Source organism: Eutrema salsugineum, unplaced genomic scaffold (assembly GCF_000478725.1).
Source record: "Eutrema salsugineum unplaced genomic scaffold, Eutsalg1_0 scaffold_14, whole genome shotgun sequence".
NCBI classification, from domain to species: domain Eukaryota; kingdom Viridiplantae; phylum Streptophyta; class Magnoliopsida; order Brassicales; family Brassicaceae; genus Eutrema; species Eutrema salsugineum.
The window spans coordinates 4,505,425-4,519,651 of record NW_006256877.1 but is presented as its reverse complement, the minus strand read 5'-3'; positions in this window follow the sequence as shown (position 1 = coordinate 4,519,651).

The window sequence follows — 14,227 nt, the reverse complement described above, 5'->3', positions numbered from 1 at the left end:
TCACTGGTGTTTAGTTCATTGAGTCACTAATGGTGTCTGAAGTAAATGTAGCTGAGGGACATGACTTTAATGAAACTTGGATTATGGATACCGGATGCACATTCCATATGACACCTAGGAGGGAATGGTTCATAGAACTTGAGGAGTTCATAGCCGGGTCCGTAAGGATGGCTAACGAGACAACTTCCACAGTAAGGGGAATTAGGACTATACAGCTCAAAACCGCACATGACAGTTATGTTCTGGTCAAGGGAGTAAGGTATGTTCTGGATTTCTCAAGAAACCTTTTGTCTTTGGGATCCTTTGAGGAACAAAGCTGCACTTTTGAGTCGAAAAATGGTCTGCTTCAAGTTATAAAGAATGGTAAGTTGATATTGACTGCTAAATGAGTCCATAAGCTGTACATTCTCCAAGGAACGAGTCACGGTGGAGAAGTTCACTCGGTGAATGGTAAAGATGAAACGAACCTCTGGCATAGTAAGTTGGGTCACGTTAGTCAGAAGGGTCTTGACATCCTGGTAAGGAAAGGCTATCTGGAAAAGTCAAAGGTCTCAAATATGCAGTTCTGTGAGAGTTGTGTGTTTGGTAAAAGTCATCTTCAGAGTTACTCGTCTGGTCAGCACACGAGCAATAACTGTTTAGAGTACGTTCATGCCAATCTGTGGGGTTCTCCAACGGTTCCTCAATCATTCAGTAAGTGTCATTATTTCTTGAGTCTGATTGATGATTATTCCAGAAAGGTGTGGGTTTATTTCTTGAAGTCAAAAGATCAAGCGTTTGAAAAGTTTGTCGAATAGAAACTGTTGGTTGAAAATCAGGCAGGCGTCAAGGTTAAGAAGCTAAGAACTGACAATGGTTTGGAGTTTTGCAACAGGGAGTTTGATGGTTTCTGCACAGAGAATGGTATTTCCAGACACAAGACCATCCCTCACACGCCTCAACAAAATTGGGTTGTGGAATGGATGAATAGGACCATATTGGAAAGGGTTCGAAGTCTTCTGAGTGAATCTGGGTTGCCTAAAGTTTTTTGGGCTGAAACTGCCAACACTGCTGTGTACCTCATAAATAGGACTCCTTCCAAAGCTATCCAAGGTCAGATTCCAGAAGAAATTTGGTCAAAAACGGCACCAAGCTTTCATCACCTGGGGAAATTTGGGTGCATTTGCTATTTTCATCTCGATGATGGTAAATTGCAACCAAGGGCAAAGAAGGGCGTCTTCATTGGTTATCCTGCAGGTGTGAAGGGGTACAAGGTATGGTCTTTGGAGGATAAGAAGTGTGTTATCAGTCGCAACGTAACATTCAATGAAAATGAATGCTATAAGGACTTATTAAGTCAAGGTGACTGTAATAGAGAGAAAAACACCGCTTTTCTGGATATAAAACTTGGTATTTCTCAGTCTGGAGATACAGGTTTAGGTGGAGAGAGTCAAGCTGGCTCAGGTTCAGATGTTGTGAATTTAGATGATGATGAAGAAGGACCGGATGTAAGTACGGTTTCTGAACCTGGTACTGATGGTTATCGCCTGGCTCGGGACAGACAGCGAAGGGATATAAGGCCACCTCAGAGATATGATGATGAGTTCATCCACCTGGATTTACTCGCATCAGAGGATGGAGATCCGGTTGAACCATCTGACTTCAAAGCTGCAATGAGGGATATGTTCAGTGAGAAATGGAGAATGGCTTCAGAATGAAGAGATAGAGTCTTTGAATAAAAATGAAACATGGACTCTTGTATCAAGGCCTAAAGGAAGGAAGGTTATTGGTTGCCGGTGGATCTTTAAAAGGAAGCCTGGAATACCAAGAGTGGAGGAGCCACGCTATAAATCAAGGCTTGTAGCTAAAGGCTATGCTCAAAAGGAGGGGGTCATTTACAACGAGATCTTCTCGCCGGTCGTCAAGCATGTGTCCATAAGGTACTTGATGTCCTTAGTGGTGAATGAAGACCTAGAGTTAGAACAGTTGGATGTAAAAACCGCTTTCTTACATGGCGATTTGGATGAGGAGATATTCATGGATCAGCCTGAGGGTTATGAGGTAAAGGGCAAGGAGGATGCTGTGTGTCTGTTAAAAAAATCCTTGTATGGACTTAAGCAGAGTCCGAGGCAGTGGAACCAAAAGTTCAACACGTTCATGATTGATATGGGATTTAAGAGGAGTGATCATGATCAATGCGTGTATATCAAATATATCTCAGGCATCTACATATACCTCTTATTGTATGTGGATGACATGTTGGTGGCGTGTAAAGACATGGGGATCATTAAGGATCTGAAGGAACAGCTCAGTTCCAAGTTTGAGATGAAGGATCTCGGAGCGGCTCGGAAGATTCCGGTATAGATATAATTCGAGACAGGAAACAGGGGTGGTTAAAGCTGTCTCAGGCGAGTTATATGGAGAAAGTCTTGAAGACTTATAACATGGATCAAGCGATAGGTGTAAATACACCAATGGGAGCTCATTTTATACTCTCGTCTGCAACTGAGGAACAGCTTGATGAGGAACAAGGCTATATGAGGTCAGTTCCATATTGCAACGCAGTCGGGAGCATCATGTATGGTATGATAGGCACTCGACCTGATCTTGCGTATCCTGTTGGTCTAGTAAGTAGATTTATGAGTAACCCGGTGAAGATGCATTGGAATGCAGTCAAGTGGGTACTAAGATACATCAGGGGATCAACTGGTATGAGTCTTTTATAAAGGAAGAGCTCATCGTTTGAGATATGCAGTTTCTGTGACTCTGATTTTGCTGCAGATTTGGATGGGAGAAGATCCATATCAGGTTATGCGTTTGTCTCGGGAGGAACTGTCATAAGCTGGAAATCTAGTCTATAGAAGCTTGTAGCATTATCAACAACTGAATCCGAATATGTTTCAATGACGGAAGCTGCAAAAGAAGCTGTATGGTTGAGAGGTCTGTGTAAAGAGTTCGGGTATCCACAAGAGAAAGTGGAAGTGTTCTGTGATTCTCAGAGTGCTCTGGCTCTGGCTAGGAATAATGTTCACCATGAAAGAACCAAGCATATGGCGGTTAAGTTGAGTTTCATCAGAGAAAGAGTCGAAGAGGATGAGTTGCAGGTCTCAAAGGAGAATACAAGTGAGAATCCTGCGGATATCTTTACTAAGGTTCTGCCTGTTGGCAGGTTCAAACAGCTGTTAAGTCTGCTTGGTGTCTCTGAAGATTAAGAGGAGAAGGATCCGAGGTCGGAAGTTCGCTAAGGTGTTGAATGTTATGGTTTATCAACCAAGGTGGAGTGTGTCGGAAACATTGGTTGACTAAACCAGCTGCATTAAGTAGAAGCTTCCAGTTAGGAGCTTGAATCAAACCAAATGCGGAAATCAGGAGATTGGTTTCGGTACAACGCGGTTATCATAATTGTGCTCAACGTCGTCATTTTATATCATCTTTTAGATGATGGAGCTTTTACAGATATGACCGTTAGCAAGTGGAGTCAACGCACGCGAGGTTGTTACGATTGTTATCGAGCTGGTATTGGGTTGTTTTAATACTAGTCATCGAGTCTGTAGAAGCTTAATCGGTTCAATTGTATCATAGAGAGAAGTGAGATCTTTTGTATCGGTGAGAGAGAAAACAGAGAAAGCTTTCCGGTGAGTGAGAGTGTTTCGGGGTTTTCCGGTGAGAGTGACGACGGTTGTACACGACGACACCTTAGTGAATTCCGAGGAATCTTCGGCCAGACGTAGGGAAGCGGTTTGCTCCCGAACTGGATAAATCTCTTGTCCTTTTTTTTTTATTTTTCTGCATCTCGTTTTGTATATCGATCTTTTACAAGTGTTCGGTCAAATCCGTTCTCTCGAAGCGAGAGAGTTCTTGGTGAGATTGAAGGAGTATTTTCGCAACATGTTTTGTTTGTTTCATGGAAGTGGAAGTGAGGGACAATATGATATAGGGCAGGGACAATTTATTTTTCTTAGTGGTCATAAATTAGTAAAGAAGTTACAAAAAAAATTTAGATGTTGACGATACATCTTTTCATTCCCCTTGTGTTTCCTTCCTTACTTACCATTTTATAATTCAAATCAAAATTTCAAAAGCATTCGATTATGGGACTAGGGAGTGTCTATGTTTTTTAAGTGTCTTGGACACTAACACGTTGTTTTGCTTTAACCAATGAAATATGGTACAAAAAGGAAAAGAAAGATTAATTGACCCACGTGAGATAAACAATAAACATTCTAATGAAGAGGTTTTGGACACTAGTCGACTATTTATGTTAATGTATAAGGTATAAATGACTTTCTGTTCAAGTAGATGTCTCGAGTTTAAAAACTGTCATGTAATGACGCAATGTCTAGATAATCTATACTTAGAGCAATCTTATTTTAAGAAAAGCTCATCCTCTAGTTAAAAGTGGATTTTAAACAAAAAATATAATAAAAGTGGATTGCTCCAAAAGATCTTCAAATTTATCCTTAAAATATTTAAATATTGCATTCTAGTCCTCAATATACATAATAATTAAATGGAATGATAAAAAAATCAGAGTAGTCTGTTAAAATAATTCCAAAAATCGATTCTTATTTAACTCAACATTGATTCTTACATTTTTTCATAATTTCATAATGTATTATCACCTCATTCAAAAATCTTTGGGGGTTGATACTATGCATTCATTTTCGATAAGTTTTTACCGATTTTCAGATTTATAAGAGATTAGTCATGAAATTAAGCAAAATTTTTACAAATTTCGTTTTCTTTTATTTTTGAAAAAAACCTCATATATCACATATCCTTTTTCTGAAAATATCTACTTTTCCATGTGATGTAGTTTTCTAGTTTCTTCTCATAACTTTAACTTTATTGTAGATGTTTACTTTTAAAAAAAAAAAACAAAAATCAATAACAAGGAGAAGGAAAAAAGAAAAGAATATTGAGGATTATGTGGGGAAATAAGGTACCCTAAGACTAAACACAAGGGGTAAGTTGTTAAGTCAGTAAATAGTGACTACCGATCCCACACTCTGACCTCCTTGCTCTTGTCTCCCATGCTCTTCTCTATTTGTCCTCTTTTCACGTTTATCAATTGTTTTTATTCAGACTGATTTTTTTCACATAAATTGCCCACCTCCAAACAAAAAAATACGAAATAATCAATACTGTTTTGTAATTTAGTTCTGTTTGACAAAAAAGATATTGTTGTTCTAATTTTAAGTAAATGATAACGTCATCCTTAAACTTAGATTAAACATATATATGAACGAGGCCCATTGTACCATTTTCTCAAATTTTAGTGGGGATTTTGATTCGAATTCCGGTGGAAAAAGCTGCTGATATGACTGACTTAAAGACATTTTCTCGGATATGAATTATTAAAATAGGTTTTTTAGCTAGTTTAAGATCTAATTTAAAAATCATAATTCGCCAAATTTTATAGGTGCCATAGTTTGTTTCTACCTCTAGTAATTAGATTAGAATAAAAATGAGATCATATTTGTGTCGTTTTTTCTACAAATACTTTGGTCTTTTGAAGTATTTCTTCTGTATAGAATTGTTTTTCTTTCTGATGGCATTGTTTTATTTCAAAGAAACTATGCTTTGGATCTTATTTTTAAAATTTGATAATGGTTTTTTAGTTAATCATCCACTTGTCTATGAAGCAAGAAATTTATGTTCGCTGAGTTTAATTTATTTTTGTGTGACTCAAATCTTTTTTCCATATTCTCTTCAAATAATTTGTTAGTTTATATCATTGGAAATTGCATGATTTGGTTTAATTCGATGCTCGCCTACCATTTGGTGAACGGGATACCTCTTTAGCATGTAAAAATCAGAAGCAACACACGATTCACGTTCTTCTGCATAAGTTGAATATCAGATTGTAGTGGTTCTGATTTGTAAACTTAAATGGCTAGAAGTTTTGCTAACCTTTCTTGGCAAAACGTTTAGGAGTCAAACGTTTTGCACATATATTTTCCATGAGACGGAAACAAAAACATATCAAAGTGGATTTGAGACAACCAGACCATCTCACGAGTCCAGTTTGTACAAAACAACATGCAAACATTTTCATTAAAACGATAATTTGATAGTGCTTATCACTCCGATTGCAAACTCTCTTCCTCCGTTTACAGACCACTTGGATGAGACTAGAGACATACTTTCTAGATCTCTTCCTCCGTTTACAGAATCTTTTTTATGTAATAATTTATCTTATTTAAGTGTTTTTCTATAGCATTCTCATGCCGCCAAAATGCAATAATGAATTACTACTAATCACACAATACATGGCCATTTTTAGTATATGTAACAAGTTCATTGAGATAGAACTTTAGTTCACTTTTTTTTAGCATAAATTTTTTTTACTGAATATGTATATATAAAGGTCCTTTGCAATGGCGATTCACACCTAACCGCTCTCTTCATGTACTGTTAGTAATAACAGGTTCTAAGGGCAATCTATCTACGCCGGATTTCTCCAGCCGACGCCAGAAAGGACAACACGGCTACTCCGGCATTGGTTGGTCGAAATATCTCTTTTTTCTTTGTTTTTGCTTCGTTTTCTTCTATCACGATCTTCGTATGTTTAATTTGGTTCTCAGCAGTGCCGTGCCTAGCTTTATGGAGGCCTAAGGCAAATTTTAAAATATACTGTTATTTAATATGTTTAAATATGTATTTTCATTTATAATTTATTTAATGTTAATACTATTATAGTTTTTTAAACAAAACAAAATTTTAAACATCATAATACTTTTATTGTAGTTGTGTCTCAAACATTTATATATAATTACATAGTGTTATATAACAAACAAAATCATGTATCTTACATATTTGATTAAAATTATAAAAAAATGTGGCCTTTAAAACTAGAACAAATTTTGGTGGCCTAAGGCAATTGCCTTATTTTATACATGCAAGGCACGGCTCTGGTTCTCAGTAACCACTCTTTCTCTCCTTCTTGGAGTTTCCTTCCGGTGTCCATCATGGTGGTGTTGCCGGCGTTATATCTCGGAGATCGATATGATTTACTCTTTGAATCAAATTATCCAATTTGGTTCAAGATTGAAGCGATGGTCTTAACGAAAATTACTACCCACCATCTTGTGGTATATGTATGTCATTTGATTTTTATTCGGGAATAGGAGTAATTAGGGTTAACGAAGATGATGGACAGCAAATTTGGAATTTTTGTTCGATTTTTTTTTCTGGTAATTTTACTCTGCTGGATATGGCATTTCTATGAAAAAAAACCATCATGGAAACCGCCATGGAGGGTACAAGGGTTTGGAAGAGAAGATGGAATTTTTTTGTTGTATGGCGACATTCGTACAGTCGTTGAAAATTGACAATTTCTAATCTTATTTCTTTCAAAAGAGTCAATAGATTGAGTTCTTCTTCGAAGAATATTTTTTGTTCTGATTTGGAGATGTGTCAACGTAATACAAAAGGAGAAACTATAGATAAAAGCCAGAAATGAAGATTGCATCAAATCGAATGCGAATATAAAGAAGGAAAGTGTGGATACTCTTTCAGCAAATAAAACTTCTCGGAGAAAGAATCGTCAACTTTCACTTTGTTGTTTATTGCTTGTAGTTTTACTATTTTATGTATTATTGTTGTTTATTTTTACTATTTTATGTATTGTTGTTGTTGATGTAACTAGGATTCTATATAAATAATAAAGATAGATGTTGAAAAAAAATATATATACAAAGGTCATACGTTCAAGTAATTTATAAGATCTCAAGGGAAAGAGGAGAGGGTGGGAAAAGCTTGGTTACTCTCCATTTCTTCGTTGAAATTGTTTTAATTTCCTGTATTTGTGTTAACAGTTGTAACGAGATTGTTATCTGTATTATTATTATTATATAAATTGTAACATCCCAAAATTGGCCCAATTATAGAAAGCCCATCAAAGCCAAGCCCGTTCCAGCAACTCTAATTTATTCCAATATATAAATAGTGAATTAAATTAGAAGGAACCTCATTTGTCTTCTAAGAACCCTAGCCACCCAAAGAAAAAGAGAGAAGGAGAGAGCCAGCCGTCGCCAAGCTCCAGCCACCGTCGCCGCCCATCCTTGCCACCGTCGTCGTTGTCAGCCGAGAGGAAAAGAAGCCGCCGTCAGCCTCTTCCTTCCCAAAAGCTCCTTGATTCTCTCGTTTCTAGTTCTACATAACTCAGATCTGCATTTGGTGAATGTGAGGATTAGATCTAGGTTTTTCTTCTTACTCTTTTGTCTTCTTCTGGTGTGGGAAGTCTAGATCTGATAAGTCTAAGTTGTTTTCCTGCGCATCTAGATAGATCCATGTATATATATATAATTAATTCGAATTAAGACTCTCATTAGAGGAAGCACCATCATACTTGATTGTTCACCCTGCTTTGTGGTTAATGCTTGGTAAAAATAGCTAGATCATGTATCCGTCTCGGTGGAGGTGTGCCGAGGTACGGATTGTTTGCTGGATTAGTGCCGTCTGTGTGATTGTGACATTAATTCATCGCCAGGTGGTTAGACGAACCACCATGCCTATCTTTGTGATCTGGCATAGCCTGTCTGTGTGACCTGGCAATGTTGAGCCTGTCTGTGTGACCTGGTGCCTGTCTTTGTGACCTGGCGATGTAAAGCCTGTCTGTGTGACCTGGCATAGCGTGTCTGTGTGACCTGGCAAGATTGGAGACGCCTCTTTGATAGTTGTTTGTGCACTTCTAGAGTGATTGTTGTTGCTTGTTTGGTTTATACTTGTCATATTGGTTGGAAATGATCGAGTGGGAAGAGTGCCTGGTTTAGTTCTCACTGAGTAATTTCCCAAATTACCCACCCCTCTCTTTGAAATCCATATTGCAGGTGAGTATGATGAATGTGAATGTGATGATGACTGGGAGGAACAAGATGAGTAGTTCTAGTGTGGTGTGCCTTCAGAGATGGAGGAAGATTTCATTGCTTTAAGAACTATTTCGTATTTTCCTTTTAAGACAATGTTTTCTAATCATTTTCGGATTTATTTAAGTTATTTCATTTCTATTGTAAGACTTGGATTTAGTTTGGATTTGGAATAAGATTTAAGAGTTATTCTGGAATTATTAGTTAGGTTTAGATAATACCGCCGGTTTAGTCTGGTTTTCTTGGAATCTAGGATCGGAGTGTTACAATTGGTATCAGAGTCTAGGTTCGAGGTAGGAAAAGAGAGTGTTAAGTCTAGAGTAGTGGGTTTGGGAATCGGATTTCAAAAAAAAAAAAAATAGTACATTAAAAAAAAAAGTTTTCAAATATTTTTCTAATATTTTCGGATTTAAAATAAAATAATAATTTTTAATTTTCAAAAAAAATAAATAAATAAAACCACCACCTAGATTAGCCTCTCTAGTTATTATTGTTTGTTCTTTTATCTGCAGGAAGTTAGTTTTTACGGGACCAGACTGACTTATCTGCCTTTATCTTTTGTAATGAAGATGCCTCCGAAAGCAAGGAATGTGCACACCAGGTCCCAAGCTCGTCGTCCAAGTGGGGATGAGGAGACTACTGGCACGACAGGAAGTTTGAACCGAGTTCCATTGGACCAGCAGCGTAACCCACCGCCAGCCCTAGTGGACCAGCAAGGTGGAAATCTTGCTGGAAATGTGCCTGTTCAAATGCCTGCCGCAACCCATGATGCAGTCTTGGAGGAGTTGCGCCGCTATCAGGAGATGTATGGTCACTTGAACCCTGGGGTAGGTGTGAATGTGCAGCAGCAGCAGCAGCACCAGCAGCAGTATGTGCCACCACCAGTGTTTGTTCAGCCTCAAAATGTGCCGCCGCCGGCGTTTGTTCAGCAGCAGCAGGTGCCTCCGCCGCCTCCTGCGCCTGCTAATGTGTTTGGACTGATATATTACGAGGCCATGAGACACCTGAAGGATATGGGGATGGAAGCTTTTGGAGGAAGATCTGATCCAGTGTCTGCTGACAACTGAAGGAAGAGATTGGAGAGAAATTTCGATGCCATGAGATGTCCAGAAGGCAATTAGAAGGACTTAGCCGTGCAGTACCTGAAGGAAGAGGCGCTGATATGGTGGGAAGGTGTAGTGGAAGTAACTCAGGGTCGCTATGAGTTGACCTACAATGATTTCAAGGAAGAATTTGCTGGAGAGTACTTTCCGCCCGAAACCTTGGATCAGATGGAGAGTGCCTTTGAAGATCTGCGTCAGGAGAACCTCTATGTGAGAGAGTACAAGGAAGAGTTCAATAAGTTGAGGAGATTCTCCAGGAAGCACTTCACACAGGCTGACTTGATCCGTCAATTCATGAAGGGTTTGAGGTTGGAGTTGAAGAGCAGATGTTCTGTCAGGAGGTATCCAACCTTGGTGGAGATGGTGGAGACAGCTGCCATTCAGGAAACCAATTTAGAGGAGCTGAGGAGAGCTAGGCAAGCTCAAGCTCGACCATCTCGTATTCCGGAATCACCAAAAGGACATGGGATGACATGGCAGCTTCGGGAACAATGGTGAGAGCTCAAAAGTGTCAGCGCTGTGGGAAGATGCACATGGGAAGGTGTGGTGTGGCTAAGTGCAATGGCTGTGGTAGTTTGGGCCACCTAGAGAGGGAGTGCCCAGCAATTGCAAAGGATGGCAAGTGTCAGTGCTGTAGAAATTTTGGACACACCCTAAAGGATTGCAAGGCGAATTTGAGTAACCAGCAGGAGGTGAAAGCAGCACCTGGATTGCCCCCAGCGCCACCAGCTAAGAGGCAGGCTGTTGGACCTCGTGTTTTTGCCATTGGAGATCCTGAGGGAGGAGCGCCAATTGCTGGTAAGTAATATTGAGTGATTTTATATGTTGCTTGTGAATAGGAATGTAGAAGGAAATGCATAACTAAGAATAAGTACACATCATCTAGGATCGGTCTCGGTAGAGGGCGCGATTGCATATATCTTGTTCGACACCGGTGTCACTCATAGCTTCGTGAGCCCGGAGTTGACCAAGTGTTGGACTTTCTCTGGGAAGTTCACCCCCAGATCTAAAGCAGTGAAAACTGCTGGAAATGAGCAGGTAGAGACCATTAGTATCCATGAGGATGTGCCTATCTTGATGGAAGAAGCATAGTTTCCTTGGACTCTAGTGGAAATGAAGTTGGACCACTATAATGTTATCCTTGGAATGGATTGGATGAAGCATTATGAAGTTGTTCTGAATTTCCGGAAGTCGAGGGCCTATGTTCCGCATCGAGAAGGTCGGAAAGTCTCTCAAGGAGTGAAGACCGACACGGGAGTGCCAATCATTTTGATGATTAACGCAGAAAATCTTATGGAGGAAGGATGTGAAGCTTTCTTGGAGACAGTCTCTATGGTAGAAGAGGGAGCAGCTAAGAGTCTTGAGGAGATACCTGTGGTAAAGGAATACACTGACGTATTTGAGCCATTGACGGGACCACCGCCTAAGAGAGGAGTTGACTTCCCTATTGAAGTAGAACCAGGGACGAACCCTGTTTCGAAAGTTCCATATTGGTTAGCACCAGCAGAGATGGCTGAGCTGAAGAAGCAATTGGAGGAATTGACGGATAAGGGATTTATTCGGCCAAGTAGCTCACCGTGGGGAGCACCAGTGTTGTTTGTGAAGAAGAAAGATGGAAGCTTTCGACTTTGCATCGATTATAGAGGCTTGAACAAGGTGACCATCAAGAATAAATATCCCCTGCCAAGGATTAATGAGTTCTTAGACCAGTTAGAGGGAGCTTCATGGTTCCCCAAGATCGATTTAGCATCAGGCTATCATCAGATTCGGATAGCAGAGAAAGGAATTGTCCTTTGAGGTTGGTGATATGGTATATTTGAAGTTGAGAATCTTTAGAGGAAATGACAACCATCAGAATATGAAGAAGCTCAAGCCAAGGTATATGGGACCGTACCCTATCTTTGAAAGGATTGGAGAAGTGGCTTGCCGCTTAGAATTGCCCAAGAAGTTAGCTAAGTTCCATGATGTGTTTCATATCTCGCTTTTGAGAAAGGTTCTGAGAATGTCAGAGCTCATTTTGCCTCAGCTGCCAGTAGATGTGAGGAAGAATTTTTCAGCAGCCTATCAGCCTGTGGTAGTGTTGGAATTTCGGGAAATGGAGGTCAATGGTAGGAGGAAGCCGTCAGTTAAGGTCTGTTGGGAAAGGGATGGTATCCGCGAGGAAACTTGGGAGTCGAAACAAGAATGTGGAAGGATTACCCGGAGCTCTTTCAGGACAAGAGAGGACAAGGGCAAAACCGGAGGAGTTGGGGAGAATTCGGGGACAAATTCTTTGGAGTCGGGGAGAGTTGTAACATCCCAAATTTGGCCCAATTAGAGAAAGCCCATCAAGGCCAGGCCCGTTCCAGCAACCCCAATTTATTTCCATATATAAATAGTGAATTAAATGAGAAGGAGCCTCATTTGTCTTCTAAAAACCCTAGCCACCCAAAGAAAAAGAGAGAAGGAGAGAGCCAACCATCGCCAAGCTCCAGCCACCGTCGCCGCCCATCCTTGCCACTGTCATCGTTGCCGGCCAAGAGGAAAAGAAGCCGCTGTCAGCCTCTTCCTTTCCAAAAGGTCCTTGATTCTCTTGCTTCTAGTTCTCCATAACTCAGATCTCCATTTGGCAAAGGTGAAGATTAGATCTAGGTTCTTCTTCTTACTCTTTTGTCTTCTTCTGGTGTGGGAAGTCTAGATCTGATAAGTCTAGGTTGTTTTCCTGCGCATCTAGATAGATCCATGTATATATATAATTAATATGAATTAGGACTCTCATTAGAGGAAGCACCAGCATACCTGATTGTTCATCCTGCTTTGTGGTTAGTGCTTGGTAAAAATAGCTGGATCAGGTGTGCCGATGTACGGATTGATTGCTGGATTATTGCCGACTGTGTGACCGTGGCATTTATTCATCGTTTGGTGGTAAGACGAACCACCATGCCTGTCTTTGTGACCTGGCATAGCCTGTCTATGTGACCTGGCAATGTTGAGCCTGTCTGTGTGACCTGGTGCTTGTCTTTGTGACCTGGCGATGTAGAGCCTGTTTGTGTGACCTGACATAGCCTGTCTGTGTGACCTGGCAAGATTGGAGACGCCTCTTTGATAGTTGTTTGTGCACTTCTAGAGTGCTTGTTTGTTGCTTGTTGGGTTTATACTTGTCATATTGGTTGGAAATGATCGAGTGGGAAGAGTGCCTGGTTTGGTTCTCACTGAGTAATTTGGGAAATTACTCACTCCTCTCTTTTAAATCCATATTGCAGGTGAGTCTGATGAATATGAATGTGATGATGATTGGGAGGAACTAGATGAGTAGTTCTAGTGTGGTGTGTCTTCAGAGATGTAGAAAGATTTTATTGTTTTAAAAACTATTTCGTATTTTTTTAAGACAATGTTTTCAAATCATTTTTGGATTTATTTAAGTTATTTCATTTCTATTGTAAGATTTGGATTTGGTTTGGATTTAAAATAAGATTTAAGAGTTATCCTAAAATTATTAGTTAGGTTTAGATAATACCGCTGGTTTAGTCTCGTTCTATTGGAATCCAAGATTGGGGTGTCACATAAACTATTTATGATATATATATATATATATTTGATTTGTTGAAAAAGATAGATTGTTGGTGTGGACAACAATCTAACACAAAAACCGAATTAATCAACGTTATTGGACATAAACTCTACATATGAGAGAGAAAACGGTTACCTAAAACTGATCATGCTTGAAGAAAATGAAGGTAAACCACTGACACATCACTTCTTCACAGACGATCAATCTTAACCATGGCCACCAGTGTTGCATGAACAAACCACCATGAACATCTAATGTAATCGGATGAAAGATGAGACAAGAGCTTATATAAAGGTACATACATATGGAAAAACAGGGGCATAGTGATAAAATCAATGTTAGACGTTATTGATCGCTTACTCGAAGGGAAGAGAGAAGATCGCATTTACTACTCTCCGGAGGTGTTATTGGAGAGTTGATTTATAAAGATTTTTAAAGTTTAAGATTCTATAGTTATTGGTTTGTGGATTTTTACATTCTTAATAGATTCCTCTGTTATTCATTTAGAGATTATAAAAATCAGTTGTTATTGATATGATGATTTTTATAATCTAATCAAAATCCATTGTTATTCAAAAGTCTGCATTTTAATGATTCTATGATTCTGTTATAATCTAGTGTTATTGGCATAATGATTCTTTATAATTTAATTCATAAATCATGATTCTCAAAATACTACCTATATCTCTTGGATTCTCAAAATCTATCATATTAAAATTTTTTTA